A 15,296-nucleotide genomic window follows, 5' to 3' on the forward strand; every position below is an offset into this window, starting at 1 on the left:
CCTAAACCACTTGTCACCAATAAAGTCTCCTCCAACCAGCCAACCTTAAACATCACACACTAGCCAAGAAATTAAGCTTGGAAAAGTAAGTCAAACTTTGACTATTTAACACTTTTACTCTAGGAATGAAGCATTAGTGTGTGATGTTTAAGCCATTCACCTCCAACCCCACAAAAAAAGCATACATGATAGAAATGAAAAAAAAATGTTGCTGATAAATGTTGACATAGTCAAAGATTGGCCCAATACATTGCATCACCTAAAACCAAGGCACAGTTTGTAAAAACCATCAAATCAACGTGGAGATTAAGAAGGAAACTAGAGCCAAAAAAGGAAGTCAAGCATAGGAGATGAGAGCACTATGTCAGGGGCCTGTAGCTATGGCATGTACACTGCAATAGGTGGCTTGATAGAACTCTTCCCTACGATGTACATTGTAGGGTGGGGCTAGCACCCTAAAGAGGTGTGCCCTCCATAAACCCCCTCTTTTAATTAAAAAAGGCTCCTACACATTGTGCATTGATTTTTTTAAATGATTTTCATAAAAACCAAAATTATTTTTGTGTAATAAAATTTGTAACTTTTTTAAATAAAAAATATGTTGCCTCAATTTTTGTGCCTAGGTCAAAATGGCCTTAGTGTTAAAATTATTTTGCCTCAGATTTCAACAGCATCCAAACTAGATGTATTTTATATGGAAATTAAGGTTTCTGAGCATTTTGAGCTCCACGATGATGTCTGTTTGGTTTCAAAGTGCTCCAAAAATAGTTCACCCCTAGATCTTTAATGCAAAACACTTCTAAAAACTGAAACCTTCTAAAAGAGAGAAACATAGATTTGAAAACCAAGCCAAATCTTTTACAAATAGAACAGGGGCATGAAGATCTGGAGCTCTGATACTATGGTAAAGTTAATGGAAGATCAACCCCACAATTCTCAAGAATCACCTGAATGCAAACACCTATCACAAAAAGAGAGAAACAAAAGCTATGGAGAATAGAATTCTCAAATCCACATACATGACATTCTTGATGAGCAAAAAGAGAAATTCCTATTATCAAAAGTGAATGAATGTTATAATTACAAAGACAAGTCATCCTTATAAAGGAGATCAAAACGGGCTAATAGGTAACTAACCTAGGTTGCATGATAATAATTAATAAAAAGAATTAATTATTATATGCCCAAGTTTTAGCTTGAGTAAAATAAAGATAATAAGTGACTTAATAGTTAAATCAATATGATTTAATTAATAAGAAAAAACTTTATTACTCTATGAAAAATAAATCATTCGTACTTGATCAAAAGTCTAAGAAAAATCATGTTGCATATAAAGCTCATTCAAATAATCTAACCCCAGTTTATGACTTTTAGTCCAAAAATATGGCTCAAGATCTACAAATATACCCCAAATACCAAAATGTTCAAAAAAAAAGAATCCAAAACCAAAACAATCCTAACAAAATGTTGTTCTTTTGCATTTTCTCAGTAAAATAAAATAAATCACTCATATATGGCCAAAAAGTCTTCAAAATATCACAGGTGTAATACAATACTCATTCATATAAAAAAGAGGCCAAAACATTATGTCTTGTGCTTTGCACTGGAACAAAACTTGCATTTAGAGTAAAGAAATAACACTACAATACAATTATTATGACATGGGCTAAAGAAACCCTTCTAATGTCATACCTTGTACAAATGAAGAAATAAAACTTTTGAAAACTGTAATTTGGATTTCTTGTGGACTTCTTCAAAACTGCTTATAGCCAAAGAAGATGAGTAAGACCTAAAAATGAACACACCAAAATAAATGGAAAAATTACAAGAACTGTAGCAAGTTAGGAAACCATGGCTCACCTCAAGTATTCTCTACTTCAATGATTGGCTCTACGCACAATTGGTGGTTTCACATTTGCACAAACCCTATTTATTTCCCACAAAAGATTAGCACATGTTGCTAGACCCGACCACATGATTTAACATATGCTTGAATTGTTTTTAATGTTTATGTTATACTTTTAAATTAAAATATTTTAAATAAGTTAATATTAAAATTTATAAGATTGTATAAGTTAATACAAAAAATTATAAGTCTTAAAATAAAAATGATATGTTATATATTGACAATTAATTAGGCAAAAGCCTACAATGCAATGGTAACTTGCTAACCTTTCATGTGGGAGGTCTTGGATTCGAATCTACCTTCACTTAACATATAATAATAATTAATTCCAACAAATAATAATAATAAATCTAGGCTTTGACCATTTATCAATAAAATTTAAAAAAATTAATTTTAAATATACATAACATTTTTAAATTTATAATTAGATAATATTAAAATCTATAATTAAATGATCTCCAACCATTTGACAATAAATTTTTTAAATGAAATTCAATATTTCTAATTAACCTTTAATTTTTTAAATAATTTTATTAGCCTGATGGTGTTTTTTGAGTAGTTGTTAAAATTTAATAAACTTTATGTAGAAATATTCATTAATGACCAATTTAACAATTAAAAATTAAGACATGGATAAATTATGGATGTAAGATAAATATATTAATTATATTTTTTAATTTTATAATTTTTAGTTAGAGGGCTATTATATTACTAGTATATTTAATATATCATTTTTAACTAAATAATTTATGATTTGCAAGTCTTTTTAATTGATGTGATATGTACATATTATCAATATATATTCAATACTATGTGGGCATATGGTTTGGGCATTACAAACAAATGTAATAACAACCTAAAATGATAGAATGAAAGTGTTGGTATAAAAGATAAAAGAATGAAGGTTGAAGGTTATCAAATTATAGAATTTTAATAAACATACTAATAATTATTTGATTTTGTTAAGAATAAAAATATATTTATGTTTTCATCTATAGGTTTGGAAGGAAAAAGTTAAAATAATCTAAGTTAGTCTTAAAAAATACATATTTTAAGTTAAATTTTTATATTTTATATGTGTGTGTGTGTGTGTGTGTAAACATACATATGTATATATATATATATATATGTGTGTGTGTATGTGTATGTGTATGTGTATGTGTATGTGTATGTGTATGTGTATGTGTATATATGTACATATATATACATATACATATATACATGTGTATATACATATATACATATGTATATATGTATATATAATGTATATATGTATATATACATATGTATATATGTGTGTGTATATATATGTACATATGTATATATGTATATATAATGTATATATGTATATACACATGTATATATGTATATATATATATGTGTATATATATATATGTATATATATATGTATATATATATATATGTATATATATATATATGTGTGTATATATATATATATATATGTATATATATGTATATATGTATATATATATATGTATACATATGTATATATGTATATATATATATACATATATGTATATATATACATATGTATACATATATACATACATATATATATGTACATATATGTGTGTGTGTGTGTATATACACACACACACACACACACATATATATATATATATATATATCTTAAAATCATAATATAATAATTAAAAGTATTAAAATAATTAAAAATTTGAAGTTAAGAATTCATATGTAATAAATAAAATTAAAATATATAATATTCTATCTATAAAATTAACTATGTATTATAGATTATCTTTTCTTAATCTAAAGTTTTAATCTATAGATATATAATAACAAATAAATTTATAGAAAAATCTTATTAAAAATAAATAAATATAAAATAAATTATAAAAAACTATTATTACATTAAAACCTACTTAAATTTTAAAAAAATGAATTAAACAATTGTTTTAGAAATTTTATTTTTTTGTTGTTGTTGTGAAGGTTTAGGAATCTGATACAGACGCACACATTCCAAAGAGACCAAGGGCCTTTTGACTTTACAAAAATATTCACTAAACAATTATTTAAAAAATTAATCTTATAACTTTCCCAAATTAGTGATGAAATAATCTTATAACCTTCCCCATATTAGTGATGAATCGACTTTGACATAATGCATAATATAAATCTTATAAATCTGACATCACACGGATCAAAGTACGAGTGCATAGAAAAAAGGAATGTATGGCATGGGGGCATGGGCATCTAGTCATGATGAATTTCATGGCTGGATAGCTACTGCTAGATGCCACGTGAGATTGATTTTGTCTACCATAGCCAACTCTTTTGTGACATTCTTAATTCTCTAATGTACCACACTTGTGGGGAAACTGACCTTCACTCGCTCGTAGAGATATAAATATTATTTTGATGCAAATGTTACAAGTATGTATTTTTGAGATGGAGACAAATTATGACAGCAACATTCTATATCCAAACAAGAGCTCTGATGGAGCTTGAGTCCTTGCCTTTTGTCAAAAATAAAAGAGTAGATTTGTGTGATGGTTAAATCATATTTATTAAATAGTTAAAAGCATAGTAACATGTAACACCTTGCCAAGGGATCCAAAAGAATTAACCTAAAGTTTTACTAAGTTTGCTAAACATTTTTTTTTTAAAGTAAGAAAGATAGATCATCCACATCAAACACATAGTAGTGGAAGCAATAACATACAATCAACTGTAAACATACATAACCGGTTACATTCCTTAAGGATCCCATGACGTTGAATTACATTTAAATCTAATCTAACACTAAGTTTAACATCTACACATACACATGAAAGAATAATGAGAAAGTCCAATGTCCATAATATACATTTGTTCTGAATGCCTCTTGGCAAATTAATTCAGAATGCTCAATCATCCATTGTACATGTCACAGGGTATGAAAGGCTAAAAGAATAAACATATGAAGAAATATAAATACAACATCCTCCTTGGATCCATGATACAAGTACAATAAAATAAATGAAACCAACCACCATATATGATATACCCATCCATCATAAAAAATATAAACATCCAACGTGAAATACAACTATCTGTCTATCATAAAACACAACTAATCTAAATGTGTGGTTCCTCCCAACCATCAATAGCATCATTAGACCATCTTGGGCCCTAGCCATCCCCCACGCGTAACATCCCAAGCCATCGAAGATATCATTGATACTATAGTAATAGGAATGTCACTCCTAAAACATACTACATCATATGCATAAAGAAATCTAACATGCTACCACATACACATAAAGAAATCTAACATGCAAGAATAAAGCATAAGATGATCCTCCAAAGTAGATAATATCACCTAAACATGATGAACAAGCATCCCAAAAAGCTCCAGCCATGGTAGCAATAGACGGATCTCAAATGGTAAGAGTGAAAAAACACTACCACCCGACCTCGTGGAACCTAAATGCTCCACTCCCACCATACTGAGGAGATAGTCTCAAGTCCCAAATAGGATATCAAATCACATAACCACAAATACTCTTTAAGTCCAAGAAATCCTAAAAGTATACTAACTTAAAGGTTCCAACAATAGATCAACATCTAGACTCAGAGACACCACAAAGACATGTAGAAAATCTACTATATAAGTGGGAAAGTGTCATCGCAAAAGTCACATAGAAGTTACCCGAGAAATCCCTTAGGAATCTCGGGTCCCTAGTGATCCCTGCGGCCACTAGTATCCTCTCATAATGATGAGGCATACCAACAAATGCAATGTCGCAACCAAGCATTCTCTCTACCCCATCCTAGTCTGTACTAGCACTCAAGGCATGGGAGAGAACACACAATTAATCTTGTTAGGTTCATTTTACTCTCATTTAGTGTAAATGTTATCACTTATTAAAACAACTTGCAATGAGTTACTCTAGCAGCCACTTAGGGCCCTGGACCCATTGCAAGCCACTTCCTAACACTACATATAGATTACCTACCCTAAGCTCATGAAATCACAAATCAAAGAATCACAGTAAAATCACCTTAGTCTTATACAAGTGACTGGAAAGCATCATAAGTACAATCCACAATAATCACATCAATTCTCCACGAGAAACTAGAAAGCATCAAATAATAATCATAATGATCACAACAATTCTCTATCAGCAACTGAAAGCATCAGTGATAAAATACAATATCCAACGGTTCTCCAACGAGCAACCAGAAACTATCCCAATAATAAATCTCAATACTAATCAAAGACTCCAAAATGGTCAAGTCAAACATGTCACAACATGACATCATCAAGAACAAATTACTCAAAACATCTCAGTCTTCTCAAAGTGACTGAAAAGAAAATCAAATACAACTAATTGATGACTTTAAAATGATTAAGTCAAGTATCTCATAAACATACACCTTAGCTTCACACAAGAATGTTGGAAAGCAATAACAATCAATTATCCATACACATCATAAAGCATGCCATCGCATTACCATGGTTGGGTTTAGAAAGATCGAGAAAAAATCATCATATCATCACAATTGCATAACCACTGAGCCTCTGGTAACAACCTAAACTAGTCAACATCTAATCAACCCAAAAACATAGACCACACATAGAAAACATCAAAGTCGCTCAGTTGTTTTGATTTGAAAACACAAAGTTGAGAAGAACAATAAAGTATAAGTTTTCCAATGTTACAATGAGTTCCTCAGTTAACCCGTTTAATTAACCCCGTCTCGTTCTTATAATAAAAGAAATTGTATCATGACTTAAAAGTATTAATAATCAGTTATTAAATAATAATAATAATAATAATTAATTATTAAATAAAAATAATCTCAATTTCATTAATAATCAAATTTTCAAATAATCAATATAGTATTCATGACTTTATCATTGATTCCAATTAGTTCCAATATCCATTTTCCTTTCTAAATTAATAATTATTAATAATTTAATAATTAATTAATATTCAATATTTATTAACTAAATTCTTTACTAAATAGTATATGTTAATCATTAATTAATCATATTTATTAATTATTAAATTTATTAAATAAGTATTAGTAAATTAATTAATAAATTATTAATAAACTTTATTAATAAACATTATAAATTAAAATAATAATTAACATACATATAAAACTATTAACAAATTACTTTAATTAAAATATTAATAAAAGTTTATAAGAAACTTTAACGTGTCTTACTTTAATTCAAAATATTAATAAAAGTTTGTAAGAAACTTTAACGTATCTTGCTTTAATTCAAAATATTAATAAAAGTTATAAATTTATACAAACCTTTTTATAAAGAACATTGTTTAGATATATATTTATAATGTCATCAGCCTTATATGGGCCGTGCGGCCTCTTTTTATGTTGCGAGTACACTGCGCCAATACAAATCATGTAGACCGCCAGCAATAAAAAGGTAACGTGGGGTGGGTTTGTATATATATATATTTATTTATTTATTTATTTATTTATTTATGTATTTTTTTTAATTTTTTTTTTAATTTTTTTTTTATTATATATTTTTTTTTAAAATGTATAAACTTTTATTATTATTACAATTTGTTTTACAATTATATTTTATTTAACTTTTTTCAAAATCTCCTTCAAATACATGATAATATATACATAATTTTATTTTTAATAAAATTCATTACAAATAATTTTTCCTCCCTTATCAATAATTTTAGATATATTTATTTTATTTTATTTTTATAAATAATTGAAATTTTAATCTGATAAAAGAAAATAAGTTGAACCATTCGAATTTTTGATCTAGGATTTCATTTCCAAAATCAAATCCTTTTCCAAATTTAAATTTCTCAATCCCATTTTAATTCAACCCAACTCTTGATTTAATTACCCAATTTAGATTCTATTGAGAGAAGATTGTAATGATATTGTAATCTCCCATAACCAGATGAAAACAACATGCATGCCCGAATTCCAGTTTACAAGATTGAAAGATTCGTTGCAATGAAATACAAACAATCAGATGCACAGTCACGAAGAAGATAGGAAAGAATAACTGCAAAATTAATCAGCAATCAAAGCAGAAAACCCTACCTAATCCTGATGCTAATACAAAATTCCCAAAAAACTATGCGAGAGTTCACTCCTCTTCAATAACTTTCCTCTGAAAATCTTTCCTAGAATTCTCCTTCTGAAATTCACTTCCAAAATTCATCTCCCAAAATTTGTGTCTCCAAAATTCGCGGTCACTCAAAAATGAACCCCAAAGTTGTGATAAGAAATTTTCTCCTCAAATCGGGGCACTAATTGTGCGTTCACCCGAGAGGACTCCTTGCTCACAAGCCTTAACTCCATATTAACTTTTTATTAATCTTTGTTTTATCTTTTTATGCACGTTAAATGAATTTTTAAATAACTTTATTTAATCTTCCACTTGACTTCTTTTTAATTAATTTATTAACTTTAATCTCTTGCGCATTTTATAATAATAGATTAATAAAGTTCACATGATTTATCTTTTAAATTAATTTCTTATATTTTCAACTCATGCATGCATCATGCATCCTTAAAAAAAAATTATAAATTTAATATCTTTTCACTTTTAATTTATTTTTGAATGTTTAATTGATAAAATATTTATTAAGTTAAATAATAATAATATTTAACATTTATTTAAAAATGAACTCTAAATATATTATCATCAAATTAAATAAATATTATCCCATTCTAAAATTATCCTTGTAACTTTTGTCTTCAAATTTAATTCTTTTATATTTAATTACTTTTTCATTTAATTAATTAAATATAATTAAATATTAAAATATCATAATAGTTCTCCATTAAATTAAATCATTAATTAATCCTTTAATTAGACTTAATTAATAGAAAATTCACCGACTCATAAAGTAACATACGAAAACCCATTATAACAAAGCACAAACAAAATCAACAAAATGGTTATAATCACAAATTAATGTCATTTGACGCATTCAGAGGGTACTAGACTCAGATGCTTGTCCTAATTTTTAATTAGGAAAATGGCTTAAAGGTTTAGGATTTGGACTTAAGATTTATCTCCCCTCTCTTACCATTGAGATAATGTGATAGGGTACGCTCATCTTGGAAATTCAGGGAAGTTGATACCCGGTACCTGCAACCTGCATAAAATCCACGCATGTACATACACAATATTCTAAGCTAAATAGGCAATGGCAGGAAGTGGTGCATCGTGTAGATCCCGACTAGAAGGTGACTACGACTCCCTTGTTTAACCACATCAAAAATGCCATACATAAAGAAAACAAACATGCACACCATACACATGCAAGTATGGGGTAAGTATCCATAAGAAAGCACATATATGATAATCATCATCAATAACTGAAAACACTGAATAATCATCAAACATACATGAAATATAGAGTATCAAGTAATCTCATCATATAATCAACTGAATGTAAAACAATATCTGATAATCTTAAAACAATGCTTCTAAGCATAAGCATAAAACTAACCTAAAAGAGTTCGGTATTGATAACGGAAATGCGAACTAGGGGCAGGCACTACATAACACAACTCTTACATTAAAACTTGTCACATGTAAATTATGCTAGTTACACTTGGGACAATTGTTTAATTGGAAATATCTCAACTAATGATTTGTAGAAGTTAATGAACATTGTTTCAATACATAATCAACTCCAATGTCTCCTTAAAATGAAACTTCTAAATTATTAGTCCTTGCTTTTAACTAGACATTTTCTAGTTCGGAAAAAACTAGCTTCAATATGATTTTAATTTTTCATATGAATCAATTGACTTTCAACTAAGAGTCATATGACTCATTAAGAATATGAATGATGATGTATTTGTGATAGGTTTGTTTTTATTTTGTTAAAATCTAATAGATCTATAGAATTTTGAGATAATATTTGAGAATTTTTTTTGTTAAATGTTTAATAAAAAGTTAAAAATGTATGTATAAATAATAATAATATAATAATATCTTGATCAAAATTAATATAAGTTATAGTAGCATAAAAAAAAAAAATTGTTAAAAAATAAAAGACAAACATATATCTTTTGGTCCCTGAAATGCATATAATAACTTAATATATATTATAAGTACAAAAACTAAAAAAGATATAAAACTCACATAATACATCTTATTAAAAAAATATATAATCTCTCTTTTTCTTTTCTTTTATATAAATTATAAATATGAGTGCAACCATTCCAAATGTACTTTCAAGATACCCAATTCACTATTATTGTAATAAAGTAGGTTATCAATATTAATATAAGAAAGGGACTATTCATTAAAAAAATTAAGTAGGTTAATTAAATTGACATTAACAAAAATATATATTTTAATTGCTTTAAAATTTTAAAAATTAAATTTATAACGATTGGTGTCTTTGAATGAGATAGAAATTGAATACATTTTATATTTAAATAATTTTATCCTCTATCTGAAAAAAGATCGATTAAAAAACAAAAGGGAAAAAAAAGTTGAGGTGGAGAGTGCTAGGAAAAATCAAGAAATTGCAAAATATATAGGTAAATGAGGTTGACTAAAAAACTACGCATTGAATCTGAACACATATTAATTTTGCACAATGTCAAGAATACCACTTACTTATCAAGAGAAATAATCGCCTTGAAATTATATTATCTATAAATAATTGAACAATCTAACTTGAAATCTCTACAATTAAATTGTAATTTTTATAACAATTTTTTTAACATAAAGTTGTTTAAACTTGAATTTTGAAGTCTAAATCATCAAATATTTCATATCAAACATTCAAATATATAAAATGTACAAAAACTTTATTACAATTGAATATGTACCAAATGTCTATATAAACAATAACTATTATAAAAAAAGAAACAATTATAATACGTATCTTTAAATTAGAAATAAATAAATATAATTTTCTTATCCTAACCATTTAATTACTTGAATTATTTATCTAATTTACATTATCTTTAATACTTAATAACAAAAATAAACATAAAAAAAATTGATTTCTGGGCATGATTGTGTGAACATTTTTTTCATCAACGTTTCGAATCATACTACATATCCATCATCAGGATGTAAGAGAGCCAAGGAGAACAAAAAATATGACTCTCTTGCATCCTGATGATGGATCATGCAGTATGATCCGAAATGTTGATGACAAAAATATTCACACAAGTATGCCCAGAAATCAATTTTGTTTATTGATGGATTGTGGAAATTTGATAGCTCTAAAAAATAAACATATCTTTAAATTAGAAATAAAGAAATATATTTTTCTTATCCTAAAATGAACCATTTATGTAATCTACATTATCTTTAAATACTTAAATAACAAAATAAACATGCAATTTAAAAGTTATACACTAAATACTCTTTACTTAAATTTATTATTTTAGTTGCATATTTTATTAAACTAAAGCCCTAACTATAAAAAGTATCCCAGGTTTGCTCCAGGCAAGATCTTGGTTATGGCAATTTGAGATCTTCAACCCAAAAATTGTTAATGTTGACTTCTAATGATTCTTCATGGGGAAAAACTATAGTAAACGCTCTTCCAAGTTGCTGTCCAGAGGTCAGAAATCAAATTTTGGAAATGAAATAGGCTTCTGCAGGGGTGGAAATAAAAGTACTATGTTCATAACAAGCTTAATTCTAGTGTTGCACTTGATCATAACAAGCCACAAGTCCAATATTGGTAGAGCGTTCCCAGACAGAGGAAAATGAAATAAGTAACGGTTAGTTGGATATTAAATGAAGTTTGACAAATTCATTAACTGCATACTGATCCTCTTTAATATTTTTTGTATTTTTCAATTCGAAAAATAATAATTATGTCCAAGAAAATAGTCCTCCACCAATCAGATAAAGTGTATTTATTGTGACAAATGAATTAAAAAATATTCAGTCTAAAAACTTTAGACAAATTATGCATGTTAGGAAAAAAATTAATGGGTGAGGAGTGAAACAAAAACATTAGTTCCCTGCCTTATCTAATAAGATGGAAATATCAAGACAAGTACATCCAAATCCATTGTGTTGATATATAATGAATTTAATGAGTCCCTTTGCATGTATGACTCTAAAAATTTGACAACAAAAACCTCTTTATTGTAAAGAGCCAAAGTTCTTCACCATAGTAAAATGATTGCAAATCATAAAGTTGGTGATCTACAAGCAATGTATCCTATAGAATAATCAAAAAACTGGTTCATATTTGTATGATTATTTGTCATATGGGTCAATATAACTTGAAGTTTTCTCATTTCTTTTTGAGGTTCCCAATTATTTTTTATAATCAAGATCAATTTATTGCTAAAGTTCAATATTTGATTTATTTTAAAATTGATTTTTACCCATTAATTCCTTTATTTCTGATTGATTGATCTAAATTTTCCAGGAGTAAAATTGAATTATTGATACCAAAAATTATATTCTAGAAATTTTGAACTTTGATCCTTATGTTGACTTTGATCTCAGTAACATTGTATCTGGAAACATCAACATTAGTAATAAGGCTTGTAACAGTTTTTGGTCTCTTTTCTCTTGTTTATTGCTTTAGTTTATTTGGAAACAGAGGAACGCTGACGTATTTGAGGGCAAGCCTAGGATTCTTACTGAGTCTCTAAGGAGACTCATCTATTTTAATATTCCCTCGCAGGTTACAACTGTTAGGAAGATTAAAGAGAATAAGTTTATCAAGCTGCTCAAGGAAGGAAAAGCAGAATTTGGCAGAGAAGAGCTATACAGAGGAAAAATAAACCGACATGTTCAACATTCCAAGGGAGGAACTTATTATTCAACTAAAGAGGAATGAAAACTGGAAAAAGAAAAGAGGAGAGAATGGCACTTCCAACACTGAGGCAGCTAACAGCTAGACAGTATGAAGATGAAGATGAAGATGAGCTAGACAGTGTGAATCTGAAGACTAGAAGATAGAATTATTGTTGCATATAGATGCTTTCCTTTTTTACAGCTAGATGCTAAGTTTTAAATAAGTTGTTTATATAGTTGTGGCTCCTAGTTACTGTTTATGTCTCTGTACTACTATTCAACTCTTGTGGTGTCATGGATGGTGTATTTGCTGATGTACTTGCATTTTTTGGCTAATTGATAATCAATAGGAAAAAAATTATATTTTAGAAACTTCTTCCAAATTTCTAAATTCAAAGGGACTAATTGCAAGAAATTCTTATCCATGGCTTCTTCCTAAAACTCCCAGCCAAGATTTTTTCCCAACTGAAAAGCCACGGAAGAATCTCGGGAGAATATATTAAATTCTTAGTCATGGCTTCTTCCTGAAACTTGCTCACAACTGAAAAGCCACGGAAGAATCTCGTCTGAGATGCATTCATCTGCAGGCAGGTGATGCATTCATCTTGTTCTTTATGTCTGGGGCTGAACTTCGTGGTTAGCCATGTTGAACTCTTTGAAATGGCTCTTCTAATAACATCCTCATACCACCAATCCTTTGGGGCGTCTATTTTTTTTTTCTTAAGAGACTTATCTTCTACGGACACTTTGTCATATTCATCTCCTCTAAACTCTACAGAGTATTCCTTCAAACAAGCTTCAGTATATGTCTTCCACTCTTCATTTCTACCTTAAACAACTCACATACCATTCTCCCCTCTGGCTCTGATACCGAGTTGGAAAACATTAATTTCTCTTATGCTAATTTAAAACACTAGCAACGAAGATAAACCAATAGAAAAGAAACCCAAAGATGGGTTGTACAGATCACATGTCCAGCGTATTCTATTTATAGAGAAATGCATATTAAATGCTATAATGCACCGTACTAAAGTTTATTGTATAATTAATGGTGGATGATATAGTAGACGGCTATGGTTCGTTGAACATGATAAACATGGTACTTGTTTTGTCTGTGCCAACATATGGCTGGTGATAAAGAATTTATCTAACACTTCACAAAATCACCAGCTCCTCTACGGCACTGTCTAAACAGCCACGATATTGCACCCATCGCTCCACTGCCGTTTCAACGCCGTTCCGTCCGCTGCCCATCACTTCATCCAATGTGACCCCGCGCCCCAGAACCGCATTACAGACGCGTTCAGCAAGGACAGACGCGTTCAGAATATTGGGATTTGGAAGCCATCAATTGCCCGCCAACTTCGCCAATTTCGTGAACAGAAAAAGCGGGAAGAATGGCGTTTTTATGATTTTTTTCGTTCTATCTACTCATTTTAAAAATATCTAAAGTTTTTATGGCGTTTTAAAAGTATCATTTTCAACTACATTTACCATGAGGGAAATAAACATGCAAACAAGTTAGCCAACTTGGGGATTAACTCCTCTGTCATGCCTAATGTTTAATCATTGGCTCAAATATTTCTCTATTGATATGAATGTAGTAGCCAGGGAGGTTTAGCAATAATTACCGTGATATTTTTATATAACTGCTCTTGATTTTTTAAGACACCGAGTCTGCTCTTCTCTTTTTATAATTTTAATATGCATTTCAATTTATGATTGATGGCATCCTTGGGAATATGGATTTTTATTTAACTAACCGATTATTTTCTCAGGAATATGGAAGTTGAATGTTTGGTTTGTTTTTCTTGTTTTGTTTCAGGATCCTAGAGACAACAAGGAGTGTCTTATCACTGGGGGAGACCCTCATGCCATGGGTTAAGGAGTTGATAATTATTTTTATGATACAAAATAAGGCTAGATTGAAGAATTATTATCGAACTCTGTCCTCTCAGTACCTCATGAGTTGGGTTGTACACATTTTATTCTTGATATATGGCTTCGACCTCTTGCTTATAATTTTTGAAAAAAAAAATGAAAAAATAAATAAATCTATCCTACTAAATATAAAATAGTCAACAAATGTTTAAAAGAATAGAAATTTATAAATAGTAACTAAGTTATACAACTGTAGTAAGTAACTTAGAATATCTAAAAACTAACTCGAATAAGTTTTTTTTAAAAATTGTTTGTTCTTAAATTGATATCCCATGATTAAATTTCTATTTTTAAGTCATATAACTTGAAATATATAAAATTCTTAATAACTTTACCAAGTAATTTTAAAATAATTTATTTATTAATTAATTTTTTATATATAAACTATTTCTCTCTGTCAATTATATAATTTTAAACTTCTGAATTTTTTTCATACAAAATTAATCTTTAACTTTGGAGAACACATACTATTAGATTTATGTACAAACTAGACTTCAAATGGTTCCTATTTGAATATTACTTCCATGAGTATGATTGATGATAAGCACCACCACTACAACGAAGGGCACCTAGCAATCCTTAAAGTACTAGAAGAGTTATTGCCGACAAAACTAATATTGAAAACTTGTTATATGACTAGTCATACGCCTATTGTGACTAAACATGGCACAAATG

Source organism: Cupressus sempervirens, chromosome 5 (assembly GCF_028749045.1).
Source record: "Cupressus sempervirens isolate cs-2001-9-10 chromosome 5, ASM2874904v1, whole genome shotgun sequence".
NCBI classification, from domain to species: domain Eukaryota; kingdom Viridiplantae; phylum Streptophyta; class Pinopsida; order Cupressales; family Cupressaceae; genus Cupressus; species Cupressus sempervirens.